Below are 7,067 nucleotides of genomic sequence, written 5' to 3'. Positions count from 1 at the left end.
AGAATCAAAATAATCTGGAAGGGTCAAGGAGGACTGAGAAGACAACATGTGAATAATACCAGAGCAACTGAGTGTGTGGAAGCCCTGGGAGAAGCAAGAAAGTGGCCAGATGTGGAAATCACCCTGTCTTTACCAAGATCTCTGACATAGTTGGTATTACTGGACTTTTCCCTATTGGTATTGTTTGTTTTGTTATCTTGGAGGATGGGGACTGATCCTCTGGAGAATGGAGGAAGGAAATAGCATTTTTCCCTTGCTAAATGGTCTCAGCTGAGTATTCTTTCTGTTCAAAATGGAAAAATAGCACATTTGGAATTAAAGGACCTGAGTTCAAACTCTTGCTATGTGACTATGTGACCACAGTAAATTACTTAATAGTCATAGAAAGTGATTCAATAGTTCTAGACTTCAGCTTTCTCATATGTATTCTATTAAGGTTTTTCATGTGAACGTCTATTAAGGTTTCTTTTGCCTTTAAATCTAATATCCTTTTGCACATGTTTAACCTATATCAGATTGCTTGCTGTTCTAAGGAAGGGGAAGGGAGAGAGAAAAATTTGGAACACAAGATTTTGTAAAGTTGAATGTTGAAAACTATGTATTTGGGAAAATAAAATACTATTTAAGAACAGAATCTATCATTCTTTATATCTCCTGTATTAAATTAGATCTGTCTTAAAATGCTTGATGGGGAACTGAATATACCTACGAAGAGTAGGAAAGGAAAAAAATTCAGATGTGCCCAGGAACTGAATATAGCTTACAAATAATTGTTTAAAGGGAAACTCTCAAAACTGAACAGGAGGAGAGGTGTCTAGAAGCTTTACAATCTGGTTTATATCTAAAAACAGAAATGTTATTTACCTTAATAAGCCACTATAAAGATGGCTCATTGACCTGTTCCTTCCAGGCTGCCTACAAAGATGCCCAAGGCTAACCTTAAAATAAATAAATAATAAACAAGAACACAAAACCTCTTAGTAGATGCTAGTATTTCCTGTAGTTACTGTGTTGCATTTCAAATCCCTTTTCATCCAAACTCCATGGTGCCTCCACTTCTCACTCTCTTTTAGACCCCCTGCATTTCTGATTTCTTACCTCTCCATTCAATAGAAACTTTTTTGTTCCAAGTTACCAGTGAAACCTTAATTACTACATCTAATGGCCTCAACTCAGTACTCAACTTCTCTGCAACAATTTGACATTATTGATATCTCTGTCATTATAGACACTGATTTTAGTGACACAGTTTTCTCCTGATTTTCTTCCTCCTCTACTGACTGCTACTTCTCATTCCTTTCTGCTGGATCTTCATCATATCAGATGCCCTAACTATGTCTACCTCTATCTTGAGCTCTCCTTTTTCTTCTCTAAACCAGGAATTCTTCAGCTTTTTAAGAAATACTTTAGTAGACAGATAAAGCCTGTGGAGTCCTCAGAATAATGTTTTTAGATAAATATAATAACATTATGATCACAAAGGAAACCACTTATGTTAAAATGCAGTTATCAAAAAAAGTTTTTTTTAAGTTTGAAGACTGCAGGTTAAGAAGCTCTGTTCTATATGCTCAAAAAGTTATCAAACTGTGCATACCCTTTGATCCAGCAGAGTTTCTACTGGGCTTATACCCCAAAGAGATACTAAAGAAGGGAAAGGGACCTGTATGTGCCAAAATGTTTGTGGCAGCCCTGTTTGTAGTGGCTAGAAGCTGGAAAATGAATGGATGCCCATCAATTGGAGAATGGTTGAGTAAATTGTGGTATATGAATGTTATGGAATATTATTGTTCTGTAAGGAATGACCAGCAGGATGAATACAGAGAGGACTGGCGAGACTTACATGAACTGATGCTAAGTGAAATGAGCAGAACCAGGAGATCATTATATACCTCAACAACGATATTGTTTGAGGATGTATTTTGATAGAAGTGGATCTCTTCGATAAAGAGAGCTAATTCAGTTTCAATTGATCAAGGATGGACAGAAGCAGCTACACCCAAAGAAAGAACACTGGGAAATGAATATAAACTGCTTGCATTTTTGTTTTTCTTTCCAAGTTATTTTTACCTTCTGAATCCAATTCTCCCTGTGCAACAAGAAAACTGCTCTGTTCTGCACACATATATTGTATCTAGGATATACTGTAACCTATTCAACATGTAAAGGACTGCTTGCCATCTGGGGGAGGGAGGGAGGGGAAAAATTGGAACAGAAGTGTGTGCAAGGAATAATGCTGTAAAAAATTACCCTGGCATGGGTTCTATCAATAAAAAGTTATTAAAAAAAAAAAAAAGAAGCTCTGTTCTAAAAATGCTCTAAATCACTATTAGAGAAATGCAAATTAAGACAGTTCTGAATTACCACCTCACATCTCTCAGATTGGCTAAAATGATAGGAAAAGATAATGATAAATGTTGGAGGGGATGTGGGAAAACTGGGACACTGATGCATTGTTGGTGAAGCTGTGAAATGATCCAATTATTCTAGAGAGCAATTTGTAACTCTGTCCAAAAGGTTATAAAACTGTGTATATACCCTTTGATCCACCTGAGTCTGTATCTCCAAGAGTAAAAAAGGGGGAAAAAAGACTCATATGTGCTGAAATGTGTGTAGCAGCTCTTTTTGTGGTGTCAAGGAGCTGGAAATTGAGTGGATAATTACCCATCATTTGGGGTATGGCTGAATATTGTTCTGTAAGAAATGATGAGCAGGCTGATTACAGAAGGGCCTAGAAAGACTTATATAAACTGATGATGAATGAAGTAAACAGAAACAAGAGAACATTGTACACTGTAACAAGATTATGTGATAATCAACTGTGATGGACATGGCTCTTCTCAACAAAGTGATGATTCAAGGCAATTTCGATAGACTTGGGATGCCATCTGCATCCAAAGAGAGAACTATGGAGAATGAATATGGATTGAAGCACAGTATTTTTACTTTTTGTTTGTTTTTTCTTTCTCATGTTTTTTCCCTTTTAGTCTGATTTTTCCTGTACAACATGACAAATGTGAAAAAATATTTTAAAAAATTGCACATATTTGACCTTTATCAGAGTGCTTGGGGAGGGAAATGGTGAGGGAGGGAGAAAATTTGGAACCCAAAATCTTACAAAAGTGAATTTTGAAAACTATCTTTACATGTATTTGGGAAAATAAAATACTATTAAAAAAAGAAAAATAAGGAAATAAAAAAGGACCTCTGTTCTAAATACTCACTTTCTGATCTCATCAGTTTCCATGAACTTTATTCTCATCTCTGTACTAATGACACTGACCCAGGAATGTTCTGGTAAATGTTTAACAACTAGCTATATGAGGGAGAAAATGTACCTACCCATGGCACATTTTTATATTTACATTGCCAACATTTTCTTCATCACTTTTTAAAGTCTAGGCAATCAATAAAACAATAAGTCAAACCCTGATTCATAGCATTTGCCAATGTCTAAGGTGGAAATAGATTGAAATTTTAATGATCAGTTCACTTGAACCAGTTGGGGCTGGCTCCAGCATGCTACTACCTAAATTTAAATGTCTACCCCTTTATCTCTCTACAGAGCTCCAGTTTTTTATCACCAGTTGTCTACAGAACGTTTAGAACTAGCTATCCCATAGGCATCTCAAGCTCAACACATTCAAAACAGAACTTGCAACTAGATAGAATGCTGAAGCTGAAGTTGGGAATGCCCAAGTTCAAATCCAGCCGTGGACACTTATTAGCTATATGACTTCAAGTAAATATTTAACTTGTCTCAGTTTCTTCATCTGTAAAATAGGGATAATAATAGTACCTACTTTCCAAGGTTGTTTGTGAAGATCAAACAAGATAATTATAAAGCTCTTAGAGCACAACACATTGAGGTACTCTATACATGCAAACTACCATTACTATTATTATCAATTATTCACCCCCCAATGGTGCTCTTATTTGAAATTCTCTAATTCTGTCATCCAGGTTCACAACATTAGTGTCTTTTCTCAACTTTTCACTCTCTTTCCACACATATTTAATCAATGACAAATCTTATCCTTTTTAGCTTTATGTCTTACATATATCTTTTTCCTATTCACAAAGCCAACACCCTAGCATAGAGGTGTCAAAATGCAATCCCCAAACGTCTAAGTATGTCTGAAACCACATTAAAATTTGATTGGAAAATATTTACTAAAATAAAAACACAAACAGATAAAAGGTTTTTCTGAGTCAGCATGCAGCCCACAGGGATTCTTATGTATAGATTAATGGTTACCTTTTTTTTTGTTTGTTTGTTTGACAGCATTGCCTTCTTTATCACTTCTAGTTTCAAAAGCTGGTCTTGCAACTTTAGGTCTCTTTCCTTTCTATTTTCTTCTCCATATAGCCATGTAATTTTTCTAGTACACAAATCTATTTCAACTGTCCTCTCTCTTTCCCTCCTTTTCCTTCTCAGCCCCTTCCCTTCCCTCCCATTTAACCTCAAGTTTCTATTACTCCTCTGTTTAGCCCTTCCTTTCCAGCCTTAATAAGTATTACTCCCCTTCATGAACTCTTAAGGTCCAGTAATGCTGTTCTCCATATGTCTCCATCTCCTGTTTCATTCCTTTACTATAGCTGTCCCCATTCCCTCCCCCCTCACCCCCCCACCAGCCTCACAGCTCCCCATGCTTGGAATATATTTCTTCCTCACTTCTTATTTTGTAATTTGGTTTCCGTCAAGATTGGTTCAAGTATCATTTTCAGGAGAAGGCCTTTCCTGGTCCCCTTAGCTGCTAATGCTAACACCTTTCCCACCCCCCAAATTACCTTTGATTTGTTTTGTATTTTGTATATTCTATATATTCATGTGCTCTACCCTGTTGGAATGTAAACTCCTTGAAGGCATAGAGAATTTTACTTTTGTCTTTGTATCACGTACAAATTGCCTGGCACATAATAGATACCCAAAAAAAGCTTGTTTATCAATTGACTTCTGGGTATTCTTTCCCTCTCATGCAGAATTGAATCAATATGTGTTCACAGTTCTTCCCTTCTCCATCCCTTTGTCTTACCTTAAGCCTTATGACATATGACTTATGACATGATCTATGTGTCTGATCCTTACCTCCATGCTCCTTCATTATCCTCTGGTCCACTCCTGAGAAACTCAACTTCTTTCTCCATATGTCCCAGCAATTTCTCATTGTGGAAGATCCTTTCACCTCCACATTCTATCTCCTGCTGGAAAAATCCTTCCATCCTCTCAGCCCCTTCTGATTGGCCATTTCCTTCTAGAATCTCCATCTTAAGATAAAGGCCCAGGTCCTTCATAGTTCCATGGTTGTCTGAGCTCCAATGCCTGACTCTTGGGACTTTCTTTACAATAAAAGGCCTGTATTCCCCCCAACTGTAATCCTGATTCCTTTTCTGTTGGTTGATCACATCAGAGTCCTGAATTTCTAAAGACTCTCTGGGTGTAACCTCAGTTGCTATCATGCCCCATCTGTCTTTTGATTGATACCTTGGAGCTGGGCCCTGCCTCTCATTTCTCTGGGTCAATCTACATTCAGAGGCCCAGTGAAAGCCTCAGTTACATTTTGGACATGGGGTTTTGGGTTTTCTCTCACCCTGTCTTCTCATTCTTTCTTTACAATAAAACTCATTCTTCTCACCTTCTCTTCTTCACCCCCACCTCAATTTTCAGTTTCTTTTTATGTGGTGTTTTCCCAGTTAGAATGTAAGAGAGTGGGATAGGGATTGATGCAGAAATAATCCAGTGAAATGAGAAGACTTTGAGCTAAAAAGCAGAGTGAGAAGGGAAGGACTCTAGAAAGTGGTTGCAGCTGTGTCTGACTTTTGATGACTCCATTTGTTTTTTGATTTTTTTTTTTTTTTGCAAAGACAATAGTTTGACATTTATTTCTCTATAAACTCCAAAGTAGAGTTGTAGTTAGTGAAATGACTTTGTGTCATGTTTGATCCCAGCACTGGCTTATTCTACACTTTGTCACCACACCGTCTCAAAGGCCATAGGTTCATAGATCATAGAACCTAAATCCAAATCTAGAATCTAACCCCTTCATTTTACCGGTGTGGGAACAGAGACTCAGGAAAGGGAGGTGGCTTATGCAATCCACAGAGGGCAAGATTAGAACTCGGGACCTCAGACTGCCTGGTCACTGCCTCCCTGTCACAATGGGGACCTGCCTTCATCTATCACCATTTCCATTTGGCTGATCTCCTCCCAGGGAAGCAGGGGTCAGGCTGTGTGGATTTGGGGAGTGGGCTTCCCCTTTCTTGGTGTGACTATATTCACCCTAAGCAAAATGTTCTGTGCTTGCCCAAACTCAACTGAATTAGTATTGGGCACAAAAATTACTAGTTACAGCTCTGGGAAAAGGTAATTTTAGAGGAACTAAGATAAAGAATGAGAAGCAAAGGAGCACAAGTGAAGATACCGGTCACCTATAGAACAGGGGAAATTGTCTCTGAATCTCTTTTCTCTATTCTTTCCAGTTTTGGGTATTTTTTTTTTTCCCCTGCATTTGGGTCTTTATCTTTGTTTTTTGTGTCCATCTCCCTATGTTTATATTCCGCTTTATTTTTATGCCTTTCTTTGTTTTTATCATAGCCTCGGTCTCTGCCTTTATCTCTCTCCCTTTACGTCTCTGTTATTGTCTAAGTTTTTTTTTTTTTTTTTTCCCCAGATCTCTGTATTGATCTGTGCCTGCCTTTCTTTGTCTCTATGTGTCTGTCCTGTCTCTTTGTGTCCCAGGGCCCAGCTCTTTGTTTTTCTGTTTCTCCTTTTTGTCTCTGACTTTCTGTCTATATTCTCAGAGCCCCTGTGATCAGGGTATACCTGGAAGGAGCCTCATCCCCTAGTCTGTGCAGGCCAGGAGAGCAACATAGCTCATTGGCCTGAGGGAGCTGAGAACACTTCCAGCCCTGCCATTGCTATGGTAACAGTCAGCAGCCCCGGGCTGGGCCTGGGAGATTTTGAGGGACAATCAGGGGAGGAAACATGGTGTGTGTGTGTGTGTGTGTGTGTGTGTGTGTGTGTGTGTGTGTCACTGGGGAGATCGTGGAGAGTATTCTGATTCAGAGGT

This window comes from Antechinus flavipes, chromosome 2 (assembly GCF_016432865.1).
Source record: "Antechinus flavipes isolate AdamAnt ecotype Samford, QLD, Australia chromosome 2, AdamAnt_v2, whole genome shotgun sequence".
Classification (NCBI taxonomy): Eukaryota; Metazoa; Chordata; class Mammalia; order Dasyuromorphia; family Dasyuridae; genus Antechinus; species Antechinus flavipes.
The sequence above is the reverse complement of the archived record's forward strand: the minus strand, read 5'-3'. Positions refer to the sequence as shown.